At 39.6% G+C, this 13,168-nt stretch overlaps 1 protein-coding gene across 3 annotated transcripts in view; it reads right to left on the bottom strand.

Annotated features, from left to right (window-relative positions):
* The window catches only part of LOC112486470 (ultraviolet-B receptor UVR8-like), a 165,997-nt gene that overhangs the window by 83,347 nt on the left and 69,482 nt on the right, over window positions 1-13,168 (bottom strand). For all 3 annotated transcript variants that reach the window (XR_003048914.1, XR_003048915.1, XR_003048913.1), the window contains exon 4: window positions 3,630-3,742. The gene's annotated coding sequence lies outside the window, so the exon portion shown is untranslated. The remainder of the gene's footprint in view (window positions 1-3,629; window positions 3,743-13,168) is intronic.

The raw sequence follows: 13,168 nt of genomic DNA, 5'->3' as shown, positions 1-13,168 counted from the left end.
TTATTATATATTATAAAGATAAGTTTATTTCCCATGTAGTGGTGGGGACCGCAACAACTGCATGACCCGGCGTGTAGACTGTTGGTCGAGGGTTGCGACAACCATGTAGTACCTCGGTTCGTCCACGGCAATTCCACGCAGGTGAAACAGTGCTTCTACGTGTTGGAACCACGAAGCCGGGTCGTTCTGCCAAAATTCAGGAAGCTTTACGGCCGCAGCAAAAGCGACCGGCTGTGAATGTTCCGCTGACATGCCTGAAGAGGAGACACGATCCTCTGCAGCTTCGAACATGTTCAATTCGGGGTCACCAATGTAGCAGAACGAAGAAAGCGCAGGAGACGGGAGTGAGTTTACTCTTTATTCCAAAAGCGCAGAACAACTGAACTTCAACAACTCAGCGCGCCAAAACATTGGCACCGTAAACCACACCCCCAGCCCACAGTCCTGTAGGGTGAGAGGCATCCCTTGCAGTGCCTGCCACACAGTAAAGCTTTTGTAGCACTCAATCTATTCGGTAATCATGTCAGTCAGTTTGTCAGCGATTGACTTACTTACAGTCCTGCAGCCAGTGTGACTAGCCACTTGGGGTTTTAAGCTTTAGGTATCACACGCTGGGTGCTGAGATTTGTTTTTAGCCTTGAAATGCTTTAATGAAACAAACTTTTTTCCGCAGTGTGTACACACGATTAGTGGATACACAGTGGGATTATCTGATACACAGTGGACAGTGGATCATTTTGCCCATGCAAAATGCATTAAAATGTTTTATCTGATTAATTTTACAAATTAAATATCCCAGTTTACAAATTAATATTGGCAGCCAGAAAATTGTTTTTATTCACAGATTTATAACCTTTTCCTGTGATCTGATCCGTACCCTGCTCCCATTCCTAATTTCACTAGGGAGTTTGCCCATAAACTTTTAAAGAGATTTAAAGAGAATGCTACTAGATTTATCTATTTTTTAATGGAAACTATTATATAATATATATATAATTATATATAAACATACAGCAAACACTTTCAGTGGCTCAAAGAAATTATAATTTATTTTATAAACTTATCAATGTTAAAACAAATTCCCAGTACTCTATCTTTATAAGTACTATGGGCAAACCTGTGGAAATGCTTTCCACTCCCTCTTTAATATCAAGTGTTTCTCTTTAATATTGGACAGATGCATTGCTTTTTACTTTATCAGAGATGCCATTTCATAAAATATGTTCCTTTGTTTTCCCTCTTTCCCCATGATAACTTCCAATTCAGTCACATGTGTGGTGCTGTAATAACTCAGTTTTATGTTCAAAATAAAACAGCAATACAGGGGACAGAATATTAGCAAATGTTCTGAAGGCAATCCTCTGAGAAATATCTGTGCTCCGCAGTCTGTCTGGAGAATGTGTGTGATGATCTGCTGTGGTTATCTGGTGGTTTTAGAGTCATGCCCTTTCCTGTCCCTCTGTTATTTACCCACCAGACACACACAGTTTGATAAATGTTTTGTATGACCTTTTAAATTTGTTTTCCTTCTTCTTAACTGTGATTTTATTTCCCTTGGACAGTCCAGACACAGTGTGTATGTGTGAATGTGTGCTGAATCTAAGTGGTTATTTCTGTCTTCTGTTATAAAAAAAAAAGGTCCTCTTCCAAACTGATAAAATCTACCCTTCACATGCTGTCAATGACAACCATCAGGTTCCTATTTACATAAAAAAAGACCTGAACAAGTAAAGGACTTACAGCAGAGCTCTCACACACACGTGGACCATCCATCTATTGTGTGTCTGCTCTAGGCCAGAAAGGGTTAAAGTCGCCACAGGCCAGAGCAGAGTCAACATCGGCCTCGCCTTGGCTGTCCTGCCCTGCCAGATCAATATCTGCAAATAATAAATTAGCTCCCCAGAGGGTCGCACTAAACCTTCAGCAACACTAGCCTGGAAAAAGTCCACAATTGCTGCTTGTGAGACTCAATAAGCCAGGTGAATGACTGTGCAGGGGCACATCTTTAGCACTCCATAATAGAAAATTAATGGTGCTCAAATCAGTGTTGAGGGCACCCTGAGGGTTACCTAATAGGCCTAGTTAGAACTGTCATACCTCCCAGAGCCGCCTAAAATATCACATGCAAACACAAGAAGCTGAGAAGAAGAGAAGGAGGTTTCAGGAAGAAATATGTGTCTGTCCTGTGCATGTGTACACACCATTGTGTTTGTGGGTGTCATGGGTGTCCCAGCTCTGAGTGTAAAATGCAGAGAATATAAATGACACTGGTGTATATTTGTCATCATAGTGGTAATGCTATATGCATTTTTATTATTTTTATTTATTTCTTAATTTTATTATTTTATATTTTAAAGAGGATACCAAAAAAAAACACAATTTAAAACTAATAAGTAGGTAAAATGACGAAGTGAGAAATGTCAGTGTTTTATAGATTTTTTATATCGGGTTTGGAAAGGTTTGGATACAGCTGACTTTCATTTAGCTTTTTACTGCATCCTAGGAGCATGGGGTGTTCTGGAGATAGTTAACCCACCACAGTTCTGTTGGTGATAGGATTGGAACTGGCAATCTTTCAATCACACACCCAGTTATCAAAGTGCTAGGCTAATGGGCTCCTGACCTGTGGCATTACTGCAATGAACTTAAAATAAAAATTTAGAGAGGTCAGCAAGTAGACTGCTGTAAAGTGTGTAAACTACTTTCAGTCAAACAATAATAAAAACTAAACAAAACCCAGGAAACTACAATACTACAATTGCAGATTTGGTATAAAAGAAGTAAACAAACTTTATTTCTCTCCCACAAGTGGTCCACAACCCACACTTTGAGGCACACTGCAACTTCTAATCATCAGTCTTCAGAGCTGGGATCAGAGTTTAAATGATAACCTAAACTAAAGCACAACAAGTTTGTTACTACTGTGTCAATGTATAGTAATGAACAAACCAACAATATGTTTTCAGACAACAACTAACCACTAAAGAACACACTCAGGCTAATTTAGATCACAGCCAGAATAATAACACAAAGTAAAGAACTTTGCTGAGAAACTGAAAAAGGACTGCTGAGAAATGATCTAACGTCCATCAAAAGTACATAGTATAGTATAAATGTTTGCTGGAATGACATTATGTTCACTGTGTCCAGGCAGAAACTCGCAGTGTGAATTAAAAGCAGATCCATACGCCAAAATGCCTGGTAATGAGCCTTAACAGCAATTCTGATCAGTTATTCCTGGTTTATTCCCCTTTGCTACAAACACGACTATTGCATTCAATGAACACACTTCATATTGATTGTGAACCACCCAGCAGCGCACGCAGCCACCCAGCACTCAATAAGATTTATTACAACTTTGCATGCCAAGCAGGAACTCATAGACACAAACTCACTCACTCACACACACACACACCATTGCTCACACACACAAACACACACAAGTATCCAGGTTTAAATATCCAATGATTTCTCATCAATGCATACACATGCACACAACCCTTCGATCCTTTCCCCTGACCCTAATTTGCGTATGCAGTAACACCAGAGGAGGGCTGGAATTTCTGGGGAGGGGTTAACCTCTTCATTCTCTCCTCCTCCCCACTTCAGTTTAGGCTTTTGTGACTTACCCACATGCTGCCACACGGCCATGTTCCAGCACGAACAGGGTATGCCGCTCTCCGCAGGCCACTCGTGATATACTCAGAGACGATGGGAGACTTTGGAACAAACATGGTTCCAGCTGTTTAGAAAATATAAAATATATAAATGTTAGGTTTCCTGTTAGGTAGAAAAACACACAGTGTCTCTGAAGTGTTCTGTAGTTAGGTTGCAGTACTCCATCAGTCTGGCAAACATCCCAAACACAGGCACAGCAACAGTAGATCCCTTCAGTGTAGCAGAAGACAGAGAACAAGGTGAATAACAGAAGGAACAAGAAAAAAAGCACAATCCTTTCTGGCACTGAGCTGTGTAGAACTGATGTTTTTTAGTCCCTGTGTGTATGTCTGACTTTCTCTGAGTGTTCATGCCAATGCCACTGAGAAGAAAAAAAAAATGAAACAGCCTATGAGAAGAAAAGAAAGCTTAGTTCCTCATCATGCACTTGTTAGCTTGTCCAATCTATAGCAATCAGCACAGTCCCTGGGGTTGAAAGACAAGAGATGCCGAGGAAAGGGAAGCTGAGGCTGAGGAAAAGATCAATACTGCACTGTGAAACCAGAAGTGTGGGCTATTTACTCTCCATTGATCTGATGATGCTGGAGAAACACCTCACTCGGCTATTAAATTGAGGGTATAAGTCTAGTGGTGAGGGTTTTTCTTTCCCCTTTCTCTCTCTCTTTCTTGCGCCTTCTTCACCCCAAGGTCAAGAAAGACCTAAAAACATCCATGAAGAAACCAAAATAGATCGCTCTGGCCAGGGAGGGTAATTAATCTGCATTAAAATGGCAAATGAAAAGGCACTAACTACACATCTTAAAGTAAAGTTTTGCTCAGAGCGACAAGAGACCCCTGGCAGCACAGGATGGGCCAGTGGAGCACACGGTGATGAAAACAAATAGACTCGTAGCAGAACTTCACCTGAGCGACTTTAATCCCAGGATTTACAGCAGCATGAAGAACTGGAAAAAGCAGACAAGGAAACCAAAACAAAAACCAAAAAAAAAAAACAAAACAATGATATAGTGGACAAAAATCATGCTGTAATGAGCAAGTATAATGAGAAACATACTCAGGTCAAACAATAGATTAATGATGACACTTCAATGTTTTACAATGTTTGACTTAATTGTTGAGACACACTTGATAAGCCTGGGTTGTCACTTAACAACAAAACACTACATTTTATTTATTTTGATTGAAACTGAGACAAAAATGAAGTACAACCATGAGAATCATCACTGTCAATATCATTATTACCGTAATATGAAGGCATTGACGCTCATCTTTAAATTGTGCAAGGTTTTATCAAGAACATATGCTTAAAGTTCTCAGAAAAAATACCTCATATTTATACAAAAATGCCAATGATTTAATATTCAAAAAAGATGTGAGACAGTGTATTTGTCCATGAAGGCTGTCTTTTGTCTGTATTTCTTTATTTTATTTTCTCTTTGCAACAAAAGAGTGAAGAGACAAACAGAATCATCCAACAGGACAGTGGTAGTACCACTGAGGTGCTCTGAGCATGGCACCGTCCCCACTCACTGCTGCCCGAGCGCTGTCACAATGTCACAATGACAACGAGTTCACTTTTTTTTTTATTATTATTGACAAGAAGGGATTATTGTTGTATGCTAAAAAAAATAAAATAAAACAGTTATATATATACAATTATATATATATATATATATATCGAATATAACAGTTTGGTGGGTCCTGTAGTTGTAATAAACACTTCCATGTAAACTACAGCAAACAATGTTTTTAGCACCTCCCGCTAGTTTGAAAGTAGTAGAAAATTCTAGCATTAGCAATTAAAGCAATAACGGCAAAAATGTTCTCTTGATCAAAGAGGGTTTCTAAAATTGATAGATTCACAGAATGTTTTGCAATTAAACGAGCCCTGAGACAATATTTTGTAACAAATATCTGGCTAACGACGTACAAACAGGGGCAGAGCTGCTGATGTCAAGACATTGTTTTTTGGTGTGAACTCACTCCTCCACATCTTAATTCTACTCCTCAGAGTAGCCTTACTCACTGCATGGCTGTATTACAACAAGGAGTCTCTAATGACTCTCTGAAGACCTCTCTATCCCTGCTGCCCCCCAAACCTCCCTCTCTCCTAATTTTTCCTATGTCATAGCCTCAGTACCTCCCCAGCTGTTCTTCAGGCTACAGTTCAGCAGCTAATTAACCCCCTCTAATAGCGTAGATTACATTAGCTTTAAGCATCTCCCGCCCTCCACTGGACTCGCACTACTACACAATGAACCCAGCCTTGCTTTACAAATCTCTCTCCCTCCTTTACGAGAGTGCAATTATGAATTCAAACAACTTCTTATCCACACTCACTCATCCAGGGACACAAACCCTCCTTCTGCAGCCACCCCACTCATTCAGTGCCACCCACCTCCCACGCCTTCACACACACAGAGTAATGAGAGAAGTAAAGAGAGGAGACCACACAACAAGATGACCGTGAGGAGGCGTACAGGACACTAGAGTGGGAGTTACCGCTTTTGGGTAAATCAGAGAGGTCACCATAGGTGTTTCATTGGGTGAGCCCACAGAAGCCCAGTGATAACCCTCCATCTTCACGTTCCCATTCAGAGCAGAATGGAATCTTAATTACTCTGCCAGAGGGGGAATACCTGGACTAAATGGGGGTTTAGGATTCAAGTGGACAAAGGGAGGAGAATTAAGATGCTAGGATGAATAACTAGATTCAGTGGAAGGTGTTTTGGACACAATGACAAAATGGATAACAATCTTAGACCTGATAACTGATAAAAAAAAAAGATTAAAAGTAAAATATGTTTGGGTTTTTTTCTTGTCCACGCAACCATGCGATCACCAAGTTTAATGAATTAGGTTAAAATATACATCTCTTAGTCAGCTTTAGGACGATTACACAGTATTCAGATGTGCTCTTTAAGATGTTCTCTTTAAGAGAACACTATGGTTGGTTAGTTATTTTTGATGTTCTGGAGCTGAGCTGTGTAACAGCGCCCTCACCATCAAACTGCAGGTGTCCAGTATCACAGGAAGTGTTTAGACCAATGAAGAAAGCAGAGGAAAATGCTGAATCAATCAGAAATTTTTTTTTTTTTAACTCCAAACTTTTTCCCTCTTTCCTATAGCACTTAGCGGTACTTTGTGGATGATAATGAAAAAGGATAATGGATAGGGTGGGGAAGAAGACTTAAAGGAAATAAATAAACGTGGAAATGGATGTAATCTGCACCGTCTAAATGTAAATTGGTACAATTGTAGTGAAAGGACATTCTCATGTTTTTTTGTCCGAACAAGTAATTTTCCCTGCGTCCCTCTTCTGTGAGGCTTGCTATAGCAGCATTTTCTGCAGCACAGAGCACTGTACCTTTCTATTTCAATAGGACAGCTCATTTGCTAGACTCCGAGGCCAAACTGCTGACTACGTTTTTTAAGGAAATGTATTGTGTGTGTGTGTGCACGCATCCGTGTGTGTATGTACTGCAGTGTGTGTGCACAAGCTTGTGTGAAAAGACAGAAAGCAGGGAGAGGACGGTGAGAAAGTAAGATAGGCAAAATGGAAGGAGAGAGTGGGAGAGAGAACACATTGTATCATTAGGGTGCTCAGAGATCATTAGATACATAAGGGCTCTTCTATGCAAGGTCAGGGCTGATGTGTTTTTCTAGGTCGGCAGATGAGGAGTAAAACCAGTCTAATCAGCCTCCTCTCTCTCCCCAGTCTCCCTCACTCTTCCATCTCTGGGTAGTGTGGATTACAGTCTGTGAGTCAGTGTTCCCTGTATGTATATACTAACTTTATCAAAGCTTATGAGCCAAGGACATGGTGAACTTCTCATAAACAACACAAAAGGGATTTGAGGTGAAGTTGGCCTCATTATGAGGCAGTGCCATCGACTTCCTGTCTGTTTCCCCACATCTTCAAGTCCGTTTCAACAGGTGGAGCTCAGTGCCGGACAGTTTAGCATTTTTCATTAAAGCCATCTTTTTATGTGTATTAAGCAACTGGCAGTCTGTCCCATTTATACACTATGTGTTTGTATCTGTGTGTGTGTTCTAACCACCAACACGAGTGGACACATTTTTTATCATCTTTGTAGATAGGCACAGACTTTATTGAGAGATAAATCCAATAGGCATTGGCAATTAGCTGAGGCTATAATGCTGCAGTATGTGGCACTGCCGTATACTTGTCCCTATACAACTACACGTCAATAATAAACTTGAATTACTGCCCCTTTGGCCTTGCCTCTGCCAAGCAGTCAAGCTGCAGTTTACATGTTTGTCCAGACTCATATAATATATGTAGCACAGAGTTTAAGGCAATTAAGTTAAAGGTGTCAAGTGTATTTCATTTTAACTAGGGGTTGTGAGGCTTGGGATGCAGGTAAAGCACATATTTTCTTAGGTCACATTGACCTCCATCTCTGACCACCACGTTTCACTCCCTCCAGCCATTTTACATGTTTTGCTTTTACAATAGGGATGCATTTAAGGTCAATGGGAACACTAATTTTTGACACAGAATGCTATGAGGGAGGTGATGCAGAGTGTATATTATTATTATTAAGAATATTATTTATACACTCACCAAAACATGCTCTTACATAGTGCTTTAGTGGTGTCACTATCAAAAAAAGGTTTTAATAGTTGACGGAGATATGGCCTGGTTTGTCTTCTTTTACTGAATGTGATTTCAGTTCATTGATCTTGTTGTGTGATTTTCATTTACATTACATTTTAATAAGAGACAATTTGGACAGCAAAAAGACAAGTCAAGGATAGACCAACAAAAATAATATTATATATCCTCTACATCAGTGACATCCTCAAATACATGCAAATCACTCATTCCAGATAATTTATCTAATTTTGCCCAGATTATGTTTTTAATCTTAGGCCATAAAAACAACATGTGAAATGGTCACAACAAAAATCTTATTGTCTATTTTAAATATACTCAGATACATGTTGATAACAAGACGAAACTGCCTGTTACATAATAAGGGTTTCTTATACTTCTTTATAACTTATTATACTTTAATCATATGGAACTATATGTATATTATGTCAATCCAAATAGCTATCACACATCTTCGGGATGGGTAAATCTAAATAAGAAGGAATCAATTTCCTAATGTAAACGAGTGAACAAGTCAGTGAAAACAAAAAGAAAATGTTTTTTGTCCTCCTGCCATTTTTTAAGAAGATTACATTTTCTTGAAATAAGATGTGTGGCTCCCAACACATTTAAATAAAAGCTTCAACAATGCAATTTTCTTGTGACTGCACAGACTTCCTCATGTCTGCTGAAGGACAAAGTGCAGCTGGCTGTAGATGGCAGGGAGGCCACGCTGCCGGTAATGTGTTGTGTTCATCCTGATCATGATGGATAGCTTTCAATGGGACCCTTGGCTTTATAGAGATGAATGCCCTGCTTTGCTTCTTACTCAGCACTTTGGCCTCTCCCCCCTACTCATTGTGTGCTTCATCACACAAACACCCTTATCCAACTTCGGATGGAGATTAGTAAAGCCTGTCTGGAAATAGACTTAACAAAAGTCAATCAGCTGGGCTTATTAATCAGTCAGAAAAGAAAAGAGAATGTGTCCATTAGTCTATTCTGTTGTTAGGCATGTGATAGGAAAGAGGAAAAAGTGTGTGAAAAAGAAGGAGTGTGAAAGAGTATGTAAAATAATCCCCTGCTGCTCTCGACCGTCTCATTAGGCTAATGTTTTTTTATAAGGCACTTCAAATGTCAAGGCATTGGTGGATTTAGTGTAAACTTAAATTCCATTACCTGGCAGGCATTAATTGCTAACCAAGCCCAGGGATCTTTCCCGAGAGGCCTCTATGTTTCCTATCTGTCATCTGGCTAACTATTCTGTCTAGACTAACTTAGAGCGCCATAATCCACCATGGGGATCAATAAACTGCACATAATTCAGCTCCAATAATGAGCTTTTACTTCAACACAAGCACCAGCCCTCTTCCCAAGGAACCGGCAGGGGTGTAAAATGATAATGTAATTATTAAAAGGACAGACAAAATGAGTAAGCACTTTCACACAGAGAGGGGAGGGCGGCATGCCTCAATTAGACCCACTTAAGACTATCATTGTTATTCGAGACAAAGCTAATCAAGGAAGAGATACTGGGGCTTCCATTTCAGCAGGTAATGGAACGTCGCTCGCTAGCTCTCCCATTTCCCCAGGCTTGTGATGTTATAAAGGCTGCCCTACAGTCACGCGTGAGTGGGCACTCCTTAATGGACTTCAGTGGATGTGGTTACCTTCACCAATCAGAGACACGCAGAAAAAAGGGAATTAGAATGAAAGAATTTGAACATAATAGCAAACACACTAAAAAATAATCGTTACTTAATTTACTCTAAACAGGTAGTGGATGGGAAGTCACTGTATGAAGGTTTTTGGACAATTCCCACCATAAAATCAAGCGAACAAATTAACAACTATTAACCCAGTATAAAAAAAACATGGTGTGCGTCAGAGTAAGATTTAACCTGGAGCCTTATCTGCTAACAACTGGTCCTGCGATTATATGCATCCTTGAGCTCCAGTGAAATCAGGAGACGCTAGTTTGTTTTGTACACCCAAGTGCTCCTAATTCATCTACAGGCTACAGGGGGTCTGAGCTGGATAAATCAGGTCTTTACGGAAGGGTTGTTCCTACTGTTTATCTGCTGCTGACATTTTCTGCACAGCCCCAACCACACCGTAATTACCCTACTTATTCACTAAACAGGAATCGTGCCTAGGAGGAAGCCCCGTGCCACAAAGGTCGCAAGACTTAGGGCTATATTCTTTCTCCAAACTTCAATGGACGTGTCTTTGTGAAAGGAAGCCATTCATTAGTACATCAGCATGAGTTCACTCCACCAGGGTCTTTAAGAAGATTGGAGGCTAAACTTTCGACAAAAACTGGAATCAAAGAGCATCAGGGCTGATAACAGTGATGCTAATGAATTTACAGCTGAGTGCACTTCCCTTCCTCACACACGACACACCTTGGCACATTTGGAATGTCATAGTTTCCGCAGAGGACTGGCATTTGGAGTGGATTCTACCGCCCCTGGGGCAGACAGCTTACAGGGTCCCTGAGAAACTGATTGTCATGGGTAGATCAAAAAATAAATAAATAAATAAACACATTGTGTGCTTGGAAAATATTTGTCATTATCAGGCCACCTTACGTCATCATATGTCCTTTTGTTACTCTTTTGGAATCACCTGCACATCCATCATGAGTTTGCCTTAAGAACAGACTGAGATCCAGCTTGCGCACTGCCAATTAAACTAAAGATTTTCTTTGTTACTTTCTGTCTTCATCTGCCTGGAGTTCTACAGAATTTTATCTGTCAAAGATAGTGAGCACAGATGGATGATGAGTGACAAAGGGATATTTGGTTGAGGTTGTGCCGTAATGAGCGCCACGTGACTCTCATGTTGAAATATGAGACGGCCTCTTCTGATCCTAAAGCTGCAATCAACACCGGACCATCTGCAACACTGCAAATTACCATAATTGGTGTACATTACATGCTTATAGAGAGTACATTTTTATCCACTATTCTTCGTCCTTAACAAGATGAGCAGAGCAGATAAACTGGGAGAGCAACACTGCTGATTAGACACAGATACCAGCAGGAGACGACCAGACTTATTGTCTCGGTGAAAACGAATGAACTGACAATCAGTTTTGTGAAGAGCCAGGTGTTAAGGCTAGAGAGCAGGAAGGCTAGTGTGTATCTGACACAAGCACCTTCCACACACCTGGAACTGAGGCCGAGGTGATCGACAATGCAGCCGTCTTGTCAGACAGCACACAGTCACAGCACCGGCAACACTCAGGCCTCCTCCAGCTGCTCCAGCAGAATAAATTGAACTTGATTAGAATTAATCACACTCGACCGTGTGCAATTTGCAAATATTACAGAAAATATTCAAGAAAATCTGTGTAAAGACAAAGTGAAACCTAGATTTGAATTGGCAAATCAAACTGAGGAGAAACATTAAGATAATGTAGCCAAAGGAAAAGTCATGTTACATGTAAAAATATAGACATATATATATATATATATATATATATATATATATATATAGACTAGCAAAATCGTTCATAGGATCATTTAAGGTCAGGGAACATAAATCTTTAACTTGTTAAAGGACTTGAACCTTCATCAATGAAAAACATCAGTCTTTCTCTGGGTCACATGTACTATTAATTACATTTCTCAACTGTTTAAAAAATTAATTATATTGTATTTATTTTATTTTTTCCATTTTGTTACATAAAAACCAAAGACTGCCTCAGTCTTGATGCTTTTATCTGATTCTGACTCTTTATGCATCAGACATTTTTAAAAAAATAAAAGTAAATACTGCTTGTTTTTTCATTTATCTAAAGTTTTGAATGACCATTATATCAATATTACCTTGACATTTATGTAGATGTTCAATGTCATATCAACTAATTATTTTAGGAATGGGGATATTACAGGCTTCTATTTTAAAAAATAGTTCATGATAAGAAAAATGGATTAAATTATTAAAAGCAGAATCTATTTGCCCATAATTTATCTTCAGATTTGATTTCATTTTCAGATCATGTTCCAAATTACCAAAAAAAAATGTAATTTTTTGAAAAGGAGGTCTATATGTACAATATCTTGGTTTCTTTTAAAAAAAAAGTCCTCGAACCTTTGGCTGAAAAGACGCGTACATCATGCACATGTGTGAGTAGAGACACGGGAAAGTAAGACTTTCCATATTGTAGACTCTTAGAGAAGCTAAAACAATATAAAGGCTAGGGTAATAAAATTCATTCATGAAGAAGAGGGGAGGGGGGGAGACACCATACGTTATCTGTCTCCATCCCAGTGTATACCGTGGAAAGATGAAGTATGCAAACTGCCTGATTTTAAACTTGTATCTAATTGTCTCACGTCATGGGTCTGGGCCAGGGCATTGTTGCTTGAAGAATAAATTGGGTAATTCAATTAAAGTGCTTTCCAAAGACACATCATAAGTGATGGAGAATGACTGTAACCCAGGCCTGAACTCCGTGTCCCCCTCCCTCCTATCGCTCTGTGTGTCTGACAAATGGACGGCAGTGTATAATTGAAACACATTGCTGCCAGCGTAGGTCAATAACATCGCTCTCCCTGTTCACCAGCACCAGATTAACAGACTCTATTTTATCTTCCCTCAGCCTGTCCCAGCTTGACAGAGTGGGAGCGTCAGCTGCTTATCCATAAAATAGGCCCCTTATCTTCAAAATAAACAAATACATAAAGTGCAACAGCCTGCTGTCTGTCCAAGCAGTTAAGGGCTACTTAGTTTAGGGCAAACATGTGGCCAGTGTTTTGTTTAACACCTCATCATATGAGATGAAACGCAGCTGTCACCAGCTCATGAACTCCTCTAGAGTACAAACTATCTGGATTAACTCCATTTTTTTTTTCTTTTTTGGGA

The sequence above is a fragment of the Cynoglossus semilaevis genome, chromosome Z, assembly GCF_000523025.1.
Source record: "Cynoglossus semilaevis isolate Cse_v1.0 chromosome Z, Cse_v1.0, whole genome shotgun sequence".
NCBI classification, from domain to species: Eukaryota; Metazoa; Chordata; class Actinopteri; order Pleuronectiformes; family Cynoglossidae; genus Cynoglossus; species Cynoglossus semilaevis.
The sequence above is the reverse complement of the archived record's forward strand: the minus strand, read 5'-3'. Positions and strand labels throughout refer to the sequence as shown.